Here is a 23566-nt window from a genome sequence, read left to right as displayed (position 1 = left end):
TTCAAGTCCCCAAGAGGAAGAGGGGTTTTGTTAAAATGCAGGTTCTTCTTCGACAGGCCTGGGGTGGGGCATGGGAGTCTTAATTTCTAGAAAGCTCCCTGGTGATATTCATGCAGGTATTGCAAGGATCATATTAGAATAGTCAAAGCTTGGGGACTGTAGCTTTATCAGGTGTCCCAGATTATCCAGAAAAAAACCGAGAAAGACCGGACACCAGTTGAACACACAGCAACTGCTAAGTAGATACTTACTGAAGGATGGATGGGTGAAGGGATGGAATCAAATGAGAGAAAAACTGATCAAGGAAATGATCTGATAACCTTTCTGCACTTGAGCTTCCTCTTCTGTAAGATGAGGCAACACCTGACTTAAAGGTGATTTTACAACTCAGAAGCGATAAGGAAAGGCAGCTCTCTGCACAGGCCTCCCCTCCCTCCACACTTCCTCACCCTCACCTCCCCTATGACAGCCCCCAGTCTCACCCCAGGCAGTCTGGCTATGTCCTTGCTGCCTGCTAAATATTTCAGCTTCTCAGGATGGGGATGAATGTTAACAAAAGACCAGAATGAAGGTACTCATCAACCAAACACGGCTAAAAAATATTCTCTCCTTTCAGAATGTAGGTCATGTTGCAAAAAAATAAAATAAAATAAAATCCAAAAAGATACCAAAATTAACCTATTAACGAAATACTTTGGTCTTAAATTACAGCAAGGGTCAAAACAGCACCCACTTTGAAGCAGTGAAGAGGCTTAGCATGGCGTTTCTACTCAGTCTGCAAGGCACAAGACACACGGGGGTTTCTGACGGGAAGCAAGCAGCCTGGTGGGGTTGGAAAATAGACTGGGATTGAAATTCTTCACTATTTTTACCAGGCATGTGACCTTAGGTAAGTCACCGCACAGTGACTCGGCTTTCTCATCTGTGAAATGGAAGTAACCCTTCACATTCACTTTGCAGGATTGTTGGGAGGGGAGAGGGCAATGAGAGGGCTTTGGGTTATGACGTCAGATGGAAGTAGAGTCACATCCCACTTCTGCCAATGATGGCCTCCGTGCCTTCATTTCTGAGTCTTGCCAAACTTCCATTTCTTCTGGTGTGAAATGATGCAATGATAATCATATAAACTTGATAAACTAGACTAGAGTTCAGTAATGCTGGCTATCAATATTGAAACCTGCAGAGTAAGAACGTTTCATAAAGGAAAATGCTTTTTAAAATTTTTATTTGAGATTCAGGTGGTGCACATGCATGTTCGTCACATGTAGATGTGGAGACTGGGTCTCAGGTGGCCTGTTTTCTAGCTAGTGAACATTGTGCACCACAGGTAGTTTCTGAATCCTAACTTCCCCCCCCCCATTGTTGTCCCCAGTGTCTATAGTTTCCATCTTTGTGACCATTTAACTCTCACAAATGAGTGAAAACACAGTGTTTGGTTTTCTGTTTCTGAGTCAGTTTACTTAGGATAACGACCTCCAGCTTTGAAAGATAAAATCCTGCTCTTTTAGATTCCTTTATAGAGGACAGCAGAGACTGACAGAAATTTAGCTCTGCCTCAATCAATGCAAATTTTATTAAGACAAGAGGGACCAAAAAGTGTTGATAGTAAACTCAGAGTCAATGTTTTAGGAAAGATAAATATGGCATCTACACATCCAGCCTTTAACCTCTTGGATAATTACTATAATGGTTGTGTATTCATATTAATAGGCTGAGGTTTCATTAATAGATCAGACCTTAAGCATATTTCAGTAGTACCTACAGTGCCATTTTGAAAAAACTGCCCATCTAAAGTCATATTTACTATTTTTTCAAAGTAAATAATCAAGCAATTCCAATTATTGAGTACAAATATTAAATTGATAAAATATTGATATAAGAAGCTTTCTCATTTCAGGCTTTGACCAAAGAAAGATATCATTTGTCTGACATATAGAGCTCAATAAAAGCCATCTGGTTTTATACAAATTCTCTTTTCCTATTTCATGACCAAGAGAGAAAACCCAAAGTACAGCATAACCAGAAGGGGATTTCTCAATTCTTCAACCACAGTATTTTTCTCAGGGTGTCTGACCCAGGAGGCCATAAGACTGTGCACTTCATGGAAGAGGTAGAGACAAGACTGGGCTCAAGCAGGCCCTGAAGGCACAATTATTTGTGGTTCAAGAGAAGTGGCCCCATTGCCCATAGTCTCATTCCTACTGCACTGCCTTCTCTCTTGCACCTTCTTCTCACAGGTGAGAATCCAGAGGGAAGTGGCTTTTTCAAGGCCACTACTAGATGGTCCCCTGCTTCCAAGCCCAATGTTTCTTCACTGCTGTACCACATCTAGAATCCAATGAGCAAAATAATGTCTAATGAGCTGGCCTTGGACTCTGATAACAATACTGGAAGCATCCACGAGCACACCATTTTATTACAATTCCACTGCAGAAGAATTCTGAACGCTCTCTGATTCTGTATTTTAAAGTTTGACAATGCTTTTGAGTTGTGAGTGGCCTTGAATTATTCAGTTGCAAATAATAAATATTAAAAATAACTTTGTAAGTGTCGCTTCTGTGTTTTGGGAATAAATATCTGTCAGCAACTCGACTCTTTAGAGGTTGTTGTGGGAGGATAGAAACCTATGCTCACTGTCCCAGCACCATTGCTTCTCTTTGTAAAATGCACACCCACCAGGACAGTGCTGGGCATGCTGCCGACAACACAGAGAAGCTGATATCTGAGATTCTGCATCGTCTTTGTCCATTAAACGCTCCATGATAGCTGATTAAGGACTTATTGTACAACCCATCCTTCCAAGCATTACATTTGATTCTATTTTAGCCTTTCCAATGTTGAAAGACCTAGTCTCAAAGTGAAGAAAGAAAGAAAGAAAGAACTGATCTTGTTTATTTTCCAACACACATCAGAATATGTCCTTCAGAAAAATTGTCAATAGGAGTATTTGCAAAGAACAAGGTGGGTATGGGCTTGAAACAAAAGGAACAAAACTGGTCATGGCACAGGAGTCTCACTGAGTCCAAATCCTATACAATATATACTTGAATAACACTTTTTTTTTTTAGTTGAAGTCTCACTCTGTCACCCAGACTGCAGTGAAGTGGCTGCTCCCGGCCACTGCAGCCTCAACCTGCTGGGCTCCAGAGATCCTTCTGCCTCAGCCTTCCAAGGACCTGGAACTATAAGTGCATGATACCACGCCCGGCTTATTTTTGATTTATTGTAGCAATGCGGTCTTGCCAAGTTGCCCAGGCGGGTCTCGAACCCACTCACCTCGGTCTCCCAAAGTGCTGGGATTACAGAGTGAGCCACCAAGCCTGGCCAACTAAGACTTTTGCCGAAAAAATCTGTAGCCAAAGACATCTAAACAATGTAAAAGAAGATAGGCCAGGTGTGGTGGCTTATGCCTGTAATCCCAGCACTTTGGGAGGCTGGGGAGGGAGGGTGGCTGGAGCCCAGGAGTTCAAGACCAACCTGGGACACGTAGCAAGACCTCGCATCTATATAAATATATAAATAAATAAATAAATAAATAAATAAATAAATAAATATAAATAATAAGTCAGGTGTGGTGGCCCGTGATTGTAGTCCCAGCTACTCAGGAGGCTGAGGCAGAAGGATGACCTGCGCCTAGGAGGTCGAGGCTGCAGTGAACCATGTTCCTTCCACTACACTCTCTCCTGGACAACAGAGTGAGACTTTAACAGCAAAGCAAAAAGCTGACTTTTCAAATATTAAATTTAAATGCAGTCTTAGTGTATATAGCATGACACATTGAGTCAATAATCAGCATGATGACTCTGATTTTATTTTTTTTATCTTAATGTGCCTAAGTTTATTTTTATACTTAATAATTATTTTATTCTTTTCATACTTACGTTATTTTTTTTTAGAAGAGTGGGGTACAAGTGGGGACTCACCACATAAGTAGGTTTCATGCAGGTGAAGTCTGGGTTTCTAGCTGACCCTTTCTCCCCCTGATGGTAGACCAGCTACCCAGCGTGTTCCACGTGTCCCCCTCCCTCTTCCTTCCCTCCCTTCCTCTCCCAGCAGTGTCCAGTGTCTGCTGATCCCACCCTTGTGCTAGATGACACTGCTTTTAGGTAAATATTAGAAGAACAAAGTGAATAAAAGGCTATTTCAGTCTTTTTCATGTCTGTAGTGGTCTGAATCCATCTTCTCAAAGAGAAATTCCTCTTAAAATTTCTAAGTGATAAACTACTGTGTTGTGACGATTAGTAAAATGGAAACATTCCATGATAACAAAATAGCAAATACTCAGGACTAGTTTAACAAGATATGTTCATCTTTAGGAAGAAAATTAGAAAAATGTTCCCTAAAAATAAAGATGACATGAAAATACAAAGCATGGTAATAAGATGATGGACTACTGTAAGGTTACTTATGAATTGCTTCAAAATTAAATTGAAATCCCCATAGTATATATTTATAACGTCACAGAATAGACTTGAAGTTCTTTTGGAAAAATAAACAAAGACAGATCATTAGAAGACACTCTAAGGTTAATGAAGAAAACTTTTCCTTGTACGTATTAATACCAAATATAAGACTGCAATAAACAAAGCAGAACAGAACTAGTAAAATGTTAAAATGAGTTATTTATGACTGATTAATTTCTGAGTAGTTTGGGTTTACTCTTTTACATATTTTAATTATTTCTATGGTGATCATAAAGTTCTTTCATAATTAGACATAATACAATATTTTTCTCAAATAATAATAAAGTTCAAGGCTATAGCTTTTTATGAATGCACCCGCGGATAGCCACTGTACTCCAGCCTAGGCAACACAGTAAAACTGCCTTCATAAAATAAATGAATAATCAAATAATAATAACAATAATAATTACCTCCGCTCTCCTCTTTCACCTGTATTTGTTTCATATTTGTATTGCATTATATAATTTCATTCTTACAGCACATCAGTTTTCGTTTTCCCTCCCGGCATATTGCCATGAGCTTACAAACATCTTGCCCTCTTTAAGAAATGCTCTCTCGACCCTAAAACCCACCTTCAGTCTCATCTCCCCATCAAAGTACATTTATGCAAAAATGACACTTGTCATTACCTCCAAGCTCATCTCATTCCCCCTCCACCCATTCCAGCTAGTTTCTTCTGCCCAGCATGTGGCAACATTATGGTTGGAACAATAGATCTTGGTGACAAAAAGGTCACCAGTGACTTCCCTATTACAAACTCCAATGGTTACATCTCTGCTTTCATTTCTCTTGACCTCTCAGTAGTGTTTGCTGCAGGTGAACAGGTCATCTTTCTTGAAGCACTTTCCTTCTTCACTTCCATGACTCTACAACCTCTATTTTTATCATTCATTGTATTCTGTAGCTCACTATATAATTATTATCTTTTTATTTTAATGTGTCTTACCCACATTGCTGTGAATTTAGGAGCAGGCTACGAATTCATCACTCATCTGATTTACTTGTAAACATAAAGATATTATAATAGCAGCATTTCCAAAATGCCTGTCATAGATTTATGGTGGCACTAGGGGTATACAGGAAGATTAGGCAGCATGACACTGGTCAACATAGTAGGTGGGAGACAGCATTAATATTAAGTTGGTAGTAAAGAATATACATTATGTAAGTATGTCTTACTTTTGTAATAAAGAAATTTTTTATCAAATCCTAGAAAATTCAAGTTGGAAGAAGCAATATATAGCACCCAACGTGATTTAGTTTTATCTGCTCATACTCTAACAACTGTGAGTGCATCATGCAAAATTAATGATACATTCTACCGAGAGCATTTTTTGGATCCTTGGTCTGGTAAGACATTTCTTAGTCATATGTTAATATTCTTATCATTTGCTTCTCTTTCTAGACTTTATACAAGCTACTAACCTTTTACTATGTCAGAAGTTGCAATTGAATCCATAGCTCAGCTTATATTAGCTGTGGTGTAGTGATCTGAATGAGTGAGAATAGCATCAACTGGGCTGGTGAGAGGGAAAATTAAAACCTTCATTTACATCCACCCTTCTCTCATCCATGTCATAGTCCAAAGAGGGTTCAGATCATTGTAATTGAGTTTCAGACCATTTTTCAGTGTCACAAATGTGTAATTCACTGATCAGATAACTGGCAAGAGTCGTTTGACTTGTCATTCTTCTGAACTATTTCTAAAAGTATTAGGAAACCTCATGAAGATAGAAATGACTGTAGATCCCATAAAAACTGTATATGAGGTCAGGTGTGGTGGTTCATGCCTATAATCCTAGCACTTTGGGAAACCGAGGCAGGAGAATTGCTTGAGGCCAGGAGTTTGAAACCAGTCTAGGCAATATAGTGAGGCCTCATCTCCACAAAATTCTTTTTTTTAATTTAGCCAGGCATGGTGGCATGCATCTGCAGTCCCAGCTACTTGGGAGGCTGAGGCAAGAGGATCACTTGAGCCCAGAAGTTCAAGGCTGCAGTAAGCCATGATTATGCCACTACATTCCAGCCTGGGTGATAGAATGAGAACCTGACTCGAACGACAACAAAAACAACTCTTTATGGCAAGGTCAGTCTTGGCCAGTTCATGTTACAGCACCTATTTGGCATTTAAATCTACACTGAAGACTAACAGGTAAGAAATTATAGGATTAGTGAAAAGATCCATTGCCAGAACCCAAGTGAGTCAAAGAAATGTCCCCACCCTTTGTATTAAGTTTATTTGTTTTGTTTTGTTTTGTTTTTTGAGACAGGGTCTTGCTGTGTCACCCAGGTTGGAGTGCAGTGGCACAATCATGCCTCACTGCAGCCTCAAACTCAAGCTCAAGAGATTCTCCTAGCTCAGACTCCTAAGTAGGGCTATAGACATGTGCCACCACATCTGCTTTTTTGCTTATTTTTTGTAGAAATGAGGATCTCCCTACATTGCCTAGGCTGGTCTTGAACTCCTGATCTCAAGTTATCCTCCAGCCTTGGTCTCCCAAAGCGCTGGGTTATCAGCGTGAGCCATGGCGCTTGGTCTTCTCTCTTTGCTCTTGGTGGGCATCTGACAATGAAGAGCTTGGCTATTCAGCAGCATCTGCACAATGACAGCTTCACCTGGCAGGTGACAGTCAGCTGGAGACTCACTCATTAGTGTGACATCACACCCGTTCTTGGCATGGTTGGGGAGGCCCACCTGACGCCCTGTGGTAGATTCGTCATCCCATCCAGGTCTAGCCAACAGCAGGAAAGGGAGACTATTAAGCACAAGAGTTTGTTGGCAGGTGTATTAAACATAAATCAATGAACAAATTACCTCCATAAATCACTTCACTGAGCAGAGCTCCAGAGCCTGTGACCAGTGTTTGATAAAACAAATAAATGACAAGTGCAACAGCAAAACCATTTTCTCTAGAGCCCTTTGTAAATTTACTTGAAACGAGCTTCAGTTTGTGGCCAAAAAAAAATGTCTTTCGTCTTTTTAAGAAGGTATTGTCAATGAATTCATGGGCGACTGAGCGTTCCTGAGAACTGGCCTGGGTACCGCACAGAGTGGACCAGTAGACCCCCAGGGAAAGACATAGGTTATATGACATATACCTCATGCTCTGAAGCTCTCTCTTCTTGGCTGAGGATTGTGCGCTGGGCATGTATCTTCTCTGCCCCTCTGTTTCTTCATCTACACAATGAGGTTATGATCATTAAACAGGTCGATTTGTTAACAACTTCTTAGAAAAGTGTCCCCCAAATATTTTTTGTGGTTGTGGCAGATGTGGTGGTGAAGTTGGAAAGAGAATGCACATGGCAGTGCAAAATTGAAATCTAGAGTCCCAAATGCAGAATGTCACAGTCTACAAAGGAGGAAAAGATGAACTCTGCCTGAAAGCATCAGAAAATTCTCCTCAGATTGATTTGGGTCCAGTTAGTCAAAGTCCCCTACACAGAGAAGGTCTGAAGTGTACGCGTCAATGAAGATACTATGAGCACAGTAAAAACAATGACTTTCAAAGACAAAAAGATTTAACCTGATATGGTTAAAGCGCTGTGTGTGTGTGTGTGTGTGTGTGTGTGTGTGTGTGTGTCGGTGGACCAGAGAAGTATAAGGGTGTGGAGAGGATGGGGGGGCCATGCAATTGAGAAAGTATATTAGACATGCATGTATATGCAGCAAAATTTGTTGCAATCCTGATGTAAACTGAAACTATCAAGACTTGAGAATAAAATAAGGCTGATTCAAAGTTTCCATCATAAATCCTCCATGGGATTTCTGTCCAGTGCTATGAATTTATATCTCCATGGAGATATTTGATTTTAAGCTCCTAATCCCCCTAATTATGGCCCTCAATCACTTTCTTCCTTCTTGTTTTCTGTCTGTCCTTTAAAATAAAAATATTCTCCATAGATCTGGACATAGAACTAAGCATTATTGCCTTGACTTATCCCAAATTCTAAAATGAGTGTTCAGGTATCTCTTGGACTTCCATTAAATGTCTTGCAGAATGGTTCCCTAAGAGAAGAAAGATATATCCATAAAAAAGGATAATATTTTCTGGAATGAGTAATTACAAAGAATCAGAGAATTAATGAAGAGCCTTTTAAAAATGATAGCCGTATGTCTGGGGTGATGGGGTGCAAGGCTAAGAGGGAATCAAAGGAGATCAGGAGAATGTCTTGAATTGAAAGGTCAAATCTACCAGATCCCTAAAATAGAATAAACATGATGAATGGAAAGCAGAAAGACAATATCAGAAATCTAAGCAATATAATGTCTAAAAGGAGAAGGAAAAAACTATCGTACAAACTATGTATATATAATTTTATGCCAATGAAGAACATGATTTCCCAGACTGAAAGGGTCCCCAAAATGTCCAATCCAGAGATTTTAAAATGACCCACACCAAGGCACATAACTGTGAAACCGCAGAACACCAGGGATCCCAAAAGTTGGAAAAAAAAAGAAAAAGGCATCCTAACAGCATTCCATTACTCAGTATGGAGACTGGAAGCCAGAAATCAATGAATGGAGTCTTCAAAATTCAGAAGGAAAAATAGTGTTCAATCAGAGCTCTATACTCAGAAAATAAATTGTCAGATATGCGAGGGCTCTAAAATATCAACTTCATGGATTATCACTCAGAAAATTGCTGGAAAATATGTTCCACCTAATGACAGATCTAACCAAAAAGGGACTAAACCCAAGACCCAAGAGATAGGATTCAATGTGGGAGCGGAAGGGATGCTGAGAATTCCCAGGATGGTGAGGTGGGCTCTCGGAAAACCGGCTCCAAACAGTTCCAGAGTGAAGACGGAGGATAGGTGGCCTTAGAGAAAATAATAATAATTAAATGGATAGATCCCTTGGTGTATTTGACCAGATGTAGAGCGATTTTCTTTATTATTCCATTGGCGAGGTTGATTTAGCCTCTGTTAAACAGAAAACTAAGCAAATGAAATATGTGGTATGGTTAATACCACAGCAGGCTGGTACAATAAAATAAATACAACCCTAAGATACTCTGCAGCTTGGCTGTGGGTCGCCACTCAAACAGAAATAATAATGCAATCTCAGAATAGTTTTACCCCAAAACTGACATATAACCCTGTTAGGAGAATGGGAAAATAAGTATGTGGGGGGGAGGGAAGGGTGAGAAAGTGTTAAATTCTCACCTTTGATAATAGAAAATCAATTCCTACAACTGGAAATTCAAGCAACAGAAATATAGAGTTGATGTCACAGGGAACAGCCTTCACAAATAAAAACTCCTTGGGGGACCAGCAGGGTCGAAGACTCAAAGATGGGGACCAGCAGAGTCGAAGACCCCTGCTCTGCTGTGTTGTTTTGCTTTTTTAAACATCGGAAACCTTTTAAACTGTATATGAGTTTGATAAAAATTAAAATTGTATAGAAAACTGAATGATGCGGATGAGATTTTAACTCCAATATTCTTCACTGAGTCTCCAATTATGGTACTCACTCCTTTACTTAACCACTCTTCCACCACCTGGTCCGTGTTTGACCACAGTCTAGTTGTGCTGCGGCCTATGAAATTCATATAATAAAAGTATGCTTTTAGCAAATTGACAGTAAAGACCTACAGAAATGAAAAGAGAAACTTGATTGATAATTCCAAAGGCAATGAAGATTGTTTGCTTGTTTGATTTAGCACATCCCTGTTAACTACAAACACCAGGGTGAATGCAAATTCAATCAAAGTAATTAAGCTCTGTCTTTTCAAGTTTCAATTATAAAAAGAGTCATTTTATGCTTCTTAACAAGCTGAGTAAAATTATATGTAGAAGAAAAATCAAACCCAAAAAAATCAATATAATTTAAGACAAGGCCAATACATGCTTTCAGATTTATCAAAAATTTTACACTGCTAAGGATTCTCCATTGTTGCATTGACCATATATTTTTAGTTTTATTGAAGTATTTTAAGTTATGTACAAAAAATGCACACAATGGACACATCTTGATGAGTTTGGATGTGTGCATATACTGTGAAATCATCACCACAACCAAGGTCCTAAATATATCCATCACCTCAAAAAATTTCCTTGTGTTCTTTTGTGGTTTTCTTTGGTTGGTTGGTTGGTTGACTGGCTGGCAAGATCACGTAATGTCAGATCTATCCTTTTAATAGATTTTAAAATGCACAATGCCATGTTATCAACTCTGGGTATTACTTTGTAAAGAAAATCTCTAGTATCTACTCGTCTTGCAAAACAGAAACTTTCTACCAATGAAGGCCAGTTCCCATTTCACCCCCACCACAGACCATAACTTTTTAAACACAAAATGAAGAACAATTATCTGGGTGCATTTATGAGGAAAAGAATAACAATAAATACTTGAAAAACCTGCAAAAATAAGCAATTTACCTACAGCCAATAGCAGAAGAAACCTCAATATCAAATTACTCAGGTATTTTTTAACAGAAAATTAATTCCAGATTATTTATACTCAGCATATTCACATTGTAAAACTCTTGCTTATCAGAAAGCTGGAAGTTACATTGGTGAACAAAGGAAAAAGTTAAAGGAATCTAAGATTAATCATTGTGTCAAAGTATCTTTCTCACAGTGGGAAGATGAGGAATTTTTTAAAGATAACTGTAATTCATCAGTGAGGGAGATGTCCTTGTTTTCACTAGAGACCTAATTTCCAGGACTACATTTTCAATAATTGAGGAAACAGTCACACTGTTATGAAAAATATAAAACTGCTTTAAGTTATAATGTGCTGATTGACAATCATTTCACCTTATGTAAACTTGAGCCTTGGACTTAGATGAAAAAACAAACAGACACAAAGACTCGGGGCACACTCTATTAGGATTTTGACCATGTTTGTAAAGACAAATGACAAATAATACCAGACTTGTCACAAAACACGTTTGTCCACCATCTACCGGGGACCAGTGAAAATAGAATTCAGCATTGAATGATTCTCAGGAGACTTGGGAAGGAGAGAAACAAACAGAAATGTGGTTGTTGGCTTGGAGGGGGAGAAAGTTATGTTTTCTGAATTCTCACCAAATTGCTGATGCTCTATTTTTCACTTAGAAGTGCTCTGGGGGTTTCCAGTGGTGCAGCCTCATGGCCACAGAGAAAAAATGTTCTCCTTATTAATTAGAAAAGACTTTTTCCAACCTAGAGAGTTTTCCATTCGAAAGGTTGGAAATTCATTTCTCTAGCTCCTTCCACTGATTTTCCTAATGGGCTGAGCCTCATTAGATGGATCTAAGACAAAAATCAACCTGAACAGAAAGCTAAAATGTCATCAATTCTAAGAAAATGAGAACTTGCGAGTCACAGAACATCTCCTCAAGATTTGCTTCATTTCTTCACTTGGATTCATTTTAATGATCAGATTCCAGTTTGCTGCCTAAAATCTTGATTAATTTATATTTGAGAAGAAAAATGCCACTAGTAAGCAATACATTGTTTCTCATAAATTTTAGTGGGAATTCATGTGAGTTTAATTGGGTGACAATAATAAGAAAATAACAGGAAACAAAGTTCTGGACCAAAGATCCAGGAATCGTTGCATCTGCCGGTGAGGACTGGGTCAGGAACTCATGTGACCTCTGATTTCTTAAACAACCCCACACATTTTACTAACAATTTTAATACTTTCTATTAAACTGGAAACCATAAATAATTTCTTTACACTGCTGGCACTATCAAAGACTCAGGAGGGCTAGCATCCCCTGTGTCTGAGCGAGCGAACTTGGGTAAAGTTTTTGGCAGTCCCCAATCTATTCAGTGGCCAAGCCCACTCAGCAATCACTTTATCTTGCTGTACTCCATTTAAAAAATGAAGATGGCTGCCTCTGTGTGACCTGCACCATGGATGAGAAGCTGAGCATTGGCAAGTGGCCGAATGGGGCACATTCGGGAGCCCCTTCTATACTCCAGGATGTACAGCTTGCCCAGCAGCCTTCTTCTTCTTTCTCCACCAAACCTCATTCCTAGGAGGGAAATTAAATACCTCTCTCAAACCATCTGCCCAAATTGAAGAGCACACACAACATACAGCCGTGTGGAGGACAGAGCTGTAAGGGATGTACGCGTGGCTGTTCAGGTCCTCTGAGAATCAGGCACCAATAAAATGATCATACACACAAAGGATTATTGGGGGAAATGCCAGGGAAGAATGAAGGGGAGGGACCAGGAATAGTCAAGAGAGCCTTCCGACGGCAGGGCAGGCCTGCCACCTGTAGAAGAAGAGAAAGAAGAAAGGATGACGTGGACAAAAAACAGCCTCATCCAGGCAGATACAGAGCACCTGAACCAAGATTGCCCCATAGAAGAGTCCTGCGTCAAGCAGGAATGGCCTGATTCTGGGGCTGCCACACTGCTCTGCCAGTGGCTAGGACCAGCCCAAGGGGGCTGGGGGGGGTGTCCAAAGGCATGGCGGCCAGAGACTGTCAACCAGCCATGCACCCCAAAGCAGGTTCTTTAGAGGGGAGATCTGAGCAGGTCCCCACAATGGCCCTTCTCACTTCTCTCTCCTTCATTCAGAGACTCTGCCGTGAGGGGCATCTGTTGGTTGTACCACTCAGCATTTTTCCCTGCCTTCTGGTCCCAGCACTTAGATTTTCCTTGGGGAAACCACAACTGTGTTCTAGTCCATTTGGTTTGAAACATTCTCAGCTTCTTTCTCCCGCTGCAGATGTGGTAACATGACCCTAGATCATCAGGATATGGTACCACGAGGGATGGAAACAGCACCCAGAGCCATGGAAATCACCCACAGGCTTTTGCTGGGGAGGTTGAAAGCAGAGACTCTGTCTTCCTACCAGGGTTCCTGAGAGAATAAGAATAAGCCTGGAGCTGCTGGTAGCAACCTTGACCTCAAAAGAAAGAGCCTGCCTGAGAGTGAAGCCAGCAGAGACAGAAGCGAAGGCAAGAAATGGAAAAACAACTGAAACTTTAAGATTTATGTTGAGCCACTTGGTCCAGCTAGACTTGAAGGCAGAATTTATCTCCTGTCCCCTGAGCCTCCAAATGTATTAAGTCAGTAAAGGTGAAAATATTATTAGACCATCTGAAGCAATAACTTTTTTTTGTCAATGACTAATTTTCATGTTCAAATGTCTTTACAGGGACAATGAGCTCCAGCTCTGAGCTGCCCCCCCCTTGATAATTCCAGGGCCCAGTTTTACTAAGTCATTCAGTCAATGAGTCAGTATGTTGCCTTCTCTGTTTCAGCTGGATTTTCTGTCACTTGCCACCATGAGTTTTGACTGACATAACACTTTTCATCATATCCTGGTCTTTTTGTAACAGATTGAGAAAACAATTTTAGGCCCTTTAAAATATATATATTTAGATTGCATTGGCATTACCCATGAAATTGATGATAAAAGAATTTTAGAGTCGTTAAGGATGTCATCTATATCTGTTAGTACCCAGAAATCATGCCAGTTAATGTAACAGAGACTGGAATATAATGAATCATGGGCTAGGTAGAAATAACTGTTAACCAGGTAACTAAAAAGACAGAAAGATAACACTAAGGTATCCCAGAGCAGGGGTCCCTAACCTCCTGGCCATGGACCTGTACCAGTCCGTAGCCTGTGAGGAATCAGGACACATAGCAGGAGGTGCAGCCGATGGCAGCTCCAACCAACGGGAGCTCCAATCAATGGAAGTCCTGTTTCCTGGCAGATTAGTGGCAGCATTAGGTTCTCACAGGAGCACGAACTTGACTGTGAACTTCACATGTGAAGGATCCAGGTTGTGCACTCCTTGTGAGAATCTAATACCAGATGATCCCCCTCCCCCTCTCTCCCAGTCTGTAGAAAAATTGTCTTCCACAAAACCAGACCCTGATGCCAAAAAGGCACTGTTGTCCTAGGCTGTCACAGCTCTTACCATGAGGGCTGAGGGGAAAGCGGGAAAAGGCTAGAGTCATTAAAGCTTGGAATCTTGGGGGAAGGGTCCTGTGGAGTAGAAACTGAGACCTCAGATGAGGGTGTCTGTGAGCTCGGAGGAGGGGCCTCCCAGGCCAAGGGTCCAGACCTCTGAAGAGGGGGAGCCTGCTGGCTAGTGCTGGAGTCTCTGGAGAAGGGTATAATAAGGCTCATTCAACAAGCCTCCCAGTGACCCAGCAGGTGAAGGACTAGTGTGGTTTCAGAGATGCAGAACAAAAGGGCCAGCAGGAAACTGCAGGCCAACAACTTCGTGGCTGGCGCAGGGCTCAACTGTCCAGAGTCCAGCAATTCTGGGGGAGAGATTGGGGCAGATATGAAAGAAACGGACATCAGGAACACTTTCAGAGAAGTGACAACATCCAGAGAAGGAACCTCATGCTTGACTGTTTGGGAAATACCTGGAAAGACAATTTCATATGTGGCAAAAAAAGGTTTTGTGAGTCTTGGGAACAAGATGGCTGACATATCCATTTAGAAGAAAATGAAATCTCAAAATCGGTAAACAAAGACATCAAAAGAACAAGCTCTGTGACGGGCCTGAGTCTCTCAAACCCTTAGCTCCTCAGGTTGTGACTGCAACCTAGACGTGGGGTCTGTTATTTTCTTAGTGTCAACTAAGAATTATTTGCCACCAGATTTGAAGATAAAGTTGAAAGAATAGTCTTATCTTCTAAGATAAAAAGCATGCATGTTATATGCATGCTAAGTAGAACAGGATGCAAAACATCAGATCTCTGAATTTACTGTTTTTCTAGACAATAAAATTTATGAAGGATAACTATATTATAGTTTAATGCTCTAAATGGAATTGGTTTTTTGTTTGTTTGTTTTTTTCTTGCCTTGTTTTCATTTTTTGCACCTCAAAAGATCCATTTATCAATTTTCTGGGAGGCAGTCCTGATGCAACATGGCACAATTTGCATGTGGTTATTTAAATATCTATGCCTGGACTGTTTAGAAAAGTATGAATGGATTTTTTAAAAATTCAACCTAATTTAGTGATTTACTGCTTTCTTCTTCCTGATGAATTTCAGTGGTGAAGGATGATAGTACAGAATATCCTGAGTTCTTTTGTTGTCTCCAATACCCCAACAGTCAAGTCATAATCTGCCATTCATGCTAGTGACCTGGGTTCTGTGGGGGGACATGAAGCCACTTAGCATGTGCCTGGGCAGGCCCTTGGAACTGCCCCTGATTGAAGAAGATCTGATTAAGTCCATTCACGTAGCAGCCCCCGTCCCCTGGGCTTCCAAATGCATTCGGTTAGTGAGGATATACATACTGTTAGACCATCTGAAGCAATAACTTTTTGCTGTCGATGACCAATTTTCATGTTCAAATGTCTTTATAGGGACAACTGTCCTCCTTTGCCAACTTGAGGGTCCAGTTTTTGCTAGGACTTCAGTGATCTGAAGCAATTATCTGGAGAGTTTTGCTGACCTTCATTTCAATCTCAGTAGGTGTCCAAAAAATTCCTTTCTATGGCAGTCAGTGATTTGGGTCTCTAAACACTGCAATTTTGTTTCAAAGAACTTTCAGGGTTATGAACTTAACTCTAATCTCCTATGTGCAAAAGAGCTGATAACACACTGCTTATTTTCTATAATGCTGAAACCGCTTGTTCAATGCTAGGGGAATTGTAAGTTCTTTGCTTCCCTGTGTTTCAAAATACTTGAAGTATTCATTCTGATTTTCTCTGAGTTCAAACATCTCTGTATTTTAAGATTCTAAGCTTCCTTGGGATTTTCTGGACATGCAGTCAGGTTGATCACAAATATATTCTAAAACAAAGAATATTATTTAGAGAGTTTCCCTAAACATTATCACCAATTAGTTCTGTTAAGTAGATCAAAATAGGACACTGGTCTAAGTTCAGAAGATTTGAGGTATGTAACTCGGTTACCACCACTAAGGACAAGACCGTCCAGTCGATAACCTGAGACAAAACAACTCAGTGTTAAAAAGGTTATGAGTACTGGAGCTATTGCACTAACCAAAAGATGACTTTTGGAGAAAGATATTTGGTCATTTAATCTGTGCTCTGCCTTTGAAAACTACAAATCAACTAGTTTCTGGAATTAACTTGAAACAAGATGCATTTCTTGAGAAGATGTCATCATGTGACTAGAACAAGCACAAGATATCGCTCGATTATAAACTCCTTGAGGGCAGAAATGCCAGGGAGGGTGGAAAAGGGAAGAACGCAAGAGGAAGGAGCTCTGGGAGGAGGGTCCCTGCAGTAAGCCTTGTCCTCTGAGGCCATTACCTTTTGGTGCCCTAGAACCCTACATCAGAGAGTTCTCGTATTTTTCCCATTTAGAGGGAAAATCTTCACCTAGACCCATGGATTTTGTGAATCTCTGTTTCTGTTCATTGTGGACTAGCTGAGGGGAGATAACCTTTAAAGGATGAATAAGAGAGAAGAGAAGCAAATACAGACAGATGAACCCCTTTACTCCTTCGCAAGTTTACCTGCCATTTTCACACATCAGTCTTCTGACGTCCAGTCTCTATAACCTGTGAATTGCCTGCAGTCATGGATTTCTTATGGCACAATCTGGGTATCCATGAATATCATATGGGCACGTTGAATCAAATTCATTAAAGCAAGTTATAATCTAAAAATAAACCTGCTACAAAACGCAAGAGACTGCTACTCTGGAACCCCCTTCTTGTCTGAAATCTTTCGTGAAATGAATTAATTTTGCTCACTTAAAATAAGGAGCTAATTCAGCCTCCTTAGTTGAGACAGTGGCAATCAGGCACCCTGAAAGGGCAATTCTGTATGTGGAGTGTTAATATACTTATATTTTCCCTTCCCTAGCATTATAAAACAGGATGGACCAACGTGGGAAATCATAGCTCTGTCAAATATAGCAAGTCAGCAGCAGTTTTTCAGTGTGTTGCCTCTACAATAACCTAGAGAGAAGACAGTCTGCTCCCTGGAGAATACCCAGATGGCCAGGGCTGTGGAAGCAGAGTCCTTGTGGATCTTGCTGCACCTGGCAAGCAAAGTCACTTGGCCACACTCACTCTAACATCTCTTCTGCTGACAGCTAAGATCAAACCGGTTTCCCCACTAGCCTCATTGAAAGGAAAGCTCCTGGAGACATAATTAAAAATCAGTGTGCCACTGCCTAGGAGAAACAACCTCTAGTCCTGGCCCAAGAGCCAGAATCAAGCAGCCATGGCCACCACCTCTGAATGGAAGAGAACACTGGATAGCACAGGTCACCGATAGCTTGTGGGCCAGAGCTGCCTTCTTGGCCGCCATGGACAGCAAGGCCATGAAAGACATCTGTCTGGGAGAACAGAGGAACTGAATTGGGTAAACACAAATTTCTGGACTTAATCCAGGCTGTATATATACTGGCCCTTTTCCAGTCACTGTTAATGCAGGGAATTGCAGAGATTCCTACTGGTATGTTATGAAAGAATTTAAATTAAAATGTGAAGGCACTAACATTCTGAAAAAAAGTTTTCCAATTCATCTTCCATAAACATTATTTCATTAGCTTCTCAGGTGACTCTAAGTGAGACCCTTCTTCCTTATGACAGAGAAAAATGACCAAAGGAAACACTAGAAACCAGAAAGATCTATCAAGTTACTGGAAGTGCCATGGAAGTCAAGGGTTATGGAGTTAGCATTTCTTGTAAAAACTGTCTCTATAATTCATTTGTCTGTGTACTGTGGGTGATGACTAAGTGCACCAGGATGTCCTGAGACTTTGGAGCACAGACCACATGCAGTATTGTATAGACAGTATTTGTTCCATTTGCTGGATATTGCGATTCAATTTTCCGGGCCAAATCACATGACTCCAATGGCTCTCTGAGGACAATAGCCCTTGACAATAAAATGACTTCTGACAATGTAGTCTTAAAACAAAGACTAGCACAAATTATCCTCTCTTTGAAGTGCAGAGAGAGGCATGGAATTGATTAGGAACCATGAGGTCATGTGAGTCACCAGGGTAAAAATGTTTAATACTACATACTGACAGGGACCAACTACCAGGATTCAGCATGGACTGCAGCCTGATACTTAAGAATAGAGGATCAGTCTCCAGGACCTGTATGGACCACCCTAACACCTAAGGGAGTCTCATTCAGCTGGGTAATGCTGGGTAGATGAGTGGAGATGCTGAAGAAAGGTACCATCTGGTCAATGAAGCATAGTGTTCATGGTGAATAGCCACAGCAGTTCAGAGTCCACACAAGCTGTCAGCAGAGGAAGTATTCTGACATGAAGAGCTGCCAGTAGACGGCAGTAACAGGAAAGGCAACTGAGAAATAATTAGACACAGGCCTGCAGACCGTCATCTCAGAGTAGTCTGCAGTAAGTGACTGGCGTTCTCTGGGAATAGGGGCAAGACTACTGTATCTGTAAGGGAGAAATCTATGAAGCATTCAACTAGGTGACCCTCGCTTGGAGTCTCCTCCCATGCAGTTGCAATAGGATGGTGGCTAAGCTGCCGTTATCCGATAGCTCAGCTGTACCTGTCAGACAAGAACCTCGGTTCCTCTCCACGGAACTCCCTGAGCTTTCTTAAAGTATGGTGGCTACATCCCAAGAAGAAGCCTCACAAGAGGGAAGGTCATGATGGAGAATATCCCAGGAGAATGGAAATGAAAGCCACACACTGCCTCTTGTGACCCAGGTTTGGATGTCCCAAGACATCACTTCACTGCATTCGGTAGGTAAAAAAAGTCATGAGTTCATCTCATATTCAAGAGGAGGAAATATTCATTCCACCTCTCAAAGGGAAAAGTAGCCAGCTCTAAGCTCCACACCATCCTTGCTGGAGAACATCCAGGTACGGCTCTCTAGAGATACTTCAAGGTTAGTTATTTTACATAAGTGACAACAGATTCAGGATCTTTCAAAACCTGCAAAACATCAATTTTGTCCAAGTAAATGAATTCCTACCAATACCAGATACTCTTGCAAGTGCGGAAGGACCAGAGCCAGCTTTCTTACATCAGGTCCATTCCTTCTTTGATGGTGTCCCTGACCACCCCCCTCCTTGCCCAATCCCCAGTGAGTGCCACAAACCTGCCATTTCCAACACACAGCAGCTTGATAGATTATCTAACTTGAGCCTGCATTGGCCTTCAAGGGGTAGCTTCTCTAAGAGGAGATTCAGAGAGCATGGCCCATCTTTCCATCTCATACTCCAGAGTTGCCCATCTTATTTGGAAAAGGAATATGAGAAATTGGGGACCTATATAAAATATTAGGTGTTAAAACCAGGTCAAAATTGTCATAAACTTTTGATGTTTATATTTTTAATATAGGACTTTAGGAAAATGAAACTTGGTTCAGATATGAGAAAGAGGTCACTGAAAAGACACCATCCAGATCCAATGACAAAGGTAAAGCCATTATTGTTAGCTCTTCTTTGACCCATATCAGAAACAGTGTGTTCCCAGACTCAAAACATGAATGCATAGACATAGGAATGCTTTGGGACAGGTTATATAGATTTGGCTTTGGGACTACAGACCTTGGTTCTGGAATCTGTTCAATCCTGACTCCATTCCTGCTAAGAAAATCAGGATTGGACTCATAGGTGCCTTCTGTGGTTGTTGCAAGAACTAAGAGTAACATATGTTAAAGCACCCAATGCCTAGCACACATATTGAATGAATATAAACCTGACTGCCAGCCTGTTCACTTTGCCACAGGCCTGGCCCTGCTCTTGGTACCAGTGCCTTCTCAGTCCAGTTGATTCTTAAGTCCTGGTATAAAACTCCCACAACCACTTGGATCATGGTCTCCCAGACTCATCTCTGAGACATGTCTGTTCCCACAAAGTTGCCCAATCCAATAGAATCCTCATTCTGTCAAATTACTATTGATTTGTCTCATGTCCACAAATTCATATTGTCAAACCTCTTGACACGTGGGTCTGAGAGCATCACATGTATAATATGAAAAACTGCCAATGATCATTACTATTCACTGTTGAACACTTCCTTTGTGTGTACCTGTGTTCTCCTTTCTAAATATTTGAGTAACATTTTAATATAATGAAACATCCCTTCTAAATTCATAGCCAATATTGACAATATGCTTAGGCAGCAGTATCTTTACAAAATTACCTTAGAAATTAATTCTACATTAATAGAAAATGTAGCCATGAGACTTCTAGGATTAGCCTGCCTTATTATGGAATATTCTATTTTGCTATTCATATAGACCTCTTCAACACAATCATGAACAATTTGCACTTCACAAAAGACACAATTCTTTAAAATACATTTATCATCATTCTAAGAGCCCTCTGAATTTCTCTATATAACAATAGATTATTCAAATAAAGGCCAAAAATACATTTGGTCATTTGGCTGTTGCTGTGCTTCCCAGTCTTTAAATTTTTTTTTTTTAATATCACAGAACCCATAGAAAATTATATTTGTCTAAACCATTGACATAAATGTCAGGGATGCTGACAGCAAGAGCTGACAAGTCTGGGCTCCGGCAGCTCCAAGGGCTGAGGAAATCGGTGTGTCCTCCCAGCACAAAGGTTGAAAACTCTGTTTTGACACACTGCCATTGGTGACCATTGGCCAAAAGAGATACATGAGTATCTGTGGAACCTGTGTCAGGTACAAAGGACACAAACATATCTTGAGGAAGATGGCCATCCTCAAAGAGCTCTCAGTATCATTGGGGCCACTGGGATGATCACAATGAGATAAAATAAATGAATGGATTAAAACAATCAGGGCAAAATATACTGCACAGATGACAGCAAAGTTGAGTGTTAAATTGCAAGTAACTTCTCCATGACATGATTGATGATTTGGAGATCAGAAATAGGACTAAGAAAGGAAGGCTGTAGTGAAGGAGGTGGAAGTAGAGGGAATCAATAGACCGTGGATAAGTAAGAAAGGGGAGGATTCCAGATGAGGATAACAATTTAGTGAAGTGATAGTTGGTGGTGGGATGGCCATAGCATCTTTGTAGAATGGTGAACAGACATCTGGCTAGATATTCAATGAGACTGTGTTTATGCAATCCCTCTGCAAATTATAAAGCATCTATCATTATTAGGGGCACTTTTATTCTAGTGTCAGAGGCAACAAGGTATTGTGGATGCTGCAATGGACTGAGAAGGGTTCTTTACAGTGGGTGTATCATTGCACATAAGTTATTTAGATGACCATAGCCTCAGGTTCTTGGGGGGATTGGAGATCCCATGCATAGCTTATCTTCCATAGTGTTTGTAGAAATTAATTAAAAACGTCCAACTCTAATACCATTATTTGTGCCATTGTTGTGTATTTTAATTTCCGCTGTCTCTGTTTCAAATCGGGGTTGGAGGAAAAGAGTCATTTGACATTTCTGGATTCAGTTTGCTCCCAGTTGTTTTAATGGATTTTATGATCTGCTTCTTTGGGTCAACATGAAGTTAGATTGATTCATCTACAGTTGGAACCAAGTGAGGTGGTGAGCTGGTTATGCTGCAGCCCATCTACAGCACCTTGAGAATGTCCTTAAACTGTATGTCTGAACTTTTCAGATGAACAGCACTACTGGGATTTTTGCCGTGTCCTCCTGTGCAGATTCTGAATCAGTGGGTCTGGGGTGAGTTCCTCCAGCGTGTCTTTGTGATCAGGCAAGCTTGAGAAAACCAATGCAAGGCTGCAATATATCCATACACAGAGGATATAAATGGTCTGGATAAATCAAAATTGTTCTTAGACAATGAATTCCTAATATGTTTTCATGGGATTTGTGGGAAAATGGAGGTGCTCCCTATAAAAACTTGACTCATTCGGAATACAGATGGCAGAAGACTACCTTGACTTAGTACACATTTATAGAATGTAAGGTCTATTTTTTTTTTCCAAAATGCATTTCTTTCCTGTGAAGTTTAATGGATAGCATTTTAAAAATCAAAACGTACTTTAAGGACTTTAGAAGAGGTTCATTTAAAATCTTGAAGTGATGCTGATTTTCGTATCTTTCATAATCATTTAATATTATTTTACTTTATATATTGTTTTCTCAAAGTGTAACTCACTTGAATTTTTTAACAGTTTTTATGACTTTCAAATACAGTGTAAATTCTTCCACAGATTTAGTTCCAAGAAGTCTATGTTTTCTGATGGATTAATGGGGCTTTCTTTTATAAGATAATGATAGCAATTTAACACCTGAATTTGATATAGTCATGAAACACTCAACTCCTAAATATAATCAGCATCTAAATATATCTATATATAATAACATTATCTGTAAATCCATCAAAACTAACTGACATATCATATATATCTTTCTGACCCAGTAGTCAAAATAACTAGGAAAGAAAATTTAGAGCTCAGTCATGCAAAAAGTGACCATCTACCCCTGATTTTTTGTTGTTGTTGCTGTTGTTGTTGAAAGTGAGAAAGCAGGATTTATTGAGAGGACAGAAAAGCTCCCACCGTGGGAGGGGACCCAAAGGGATTGCCCATGAATTTTTTTAACCAAAATTTCACTCTGTCTTCAAATGTTCTAAATAGTTGTTCAATAGTTACAGACATTTGAAAGCGCCACAAGGTCTGTTGAATTAAGGGAAGGGGGGAAGTGTTTCTATTTCACAAATAATTCGGCACAAGGTTTACAAACAAATCCAGAATCCTGGGATTTTCATCAATGGGTCAGCACGTCTCATCACCTGATCTAATGACGGACAAAGCTGGAAGCCAGAGAGGTTATGGGATTTGTCTATAGCACGACTAAAGATGGGACTTGGAGCCTGGGTCTGAAGGCCCAGGACAGAGGCAAGACCTGGGAACCTGCAGCCTAGACGAGCCCAGGACAGCATCTGGTGGCCCCTGCTCCATCCAGAGCCTGTCTCCCAGCACTGCCCCAGTGACGGTGGATTGAATTCAATCGCTCATCAATAACCATTAAAGTTCTTGAGGAAAAGATATCACAAAGCATGAAATTCAGCCTCTAGGTAAAAGCATTCCTACAGATACTTCAAAAGTAGAACCAGCAGACTACGTGGAAAACTGTTTTTTGATCTGGAAAAGACAAGGGAGGGGGAGACAGCATCGCGTCAGCTCAGACTCTGCAGATGTTGGTTAATTTTGGATTTCATTTATTCAGAGAGAAAATAAAATATGGCCCCGTTACAGTCAAGAAGGGGGTTAGCTGAGGCCAGC

The sequence above is a fragment of the Carlito syrichta genome, unplaced genomic scaffold (assembly GCF_000164805.1).
Source record: "Carlito syrichta isolate Samal-C Ts95f unplaced genomic scaffold, Tarsius_syrichta-2.0.1 Scaffold262542, whole genome shotgun sequence".
NCBI lineage: Eukaryota > Metazoa > Chordata > Mammalia > Primates > Tarsiidae > Carlito > Carlito syrichta.
The sequence above is the reverse complement of the archived record's forward strand: the minus strand, read 5'-3'. Positions refer to the sequence as shown.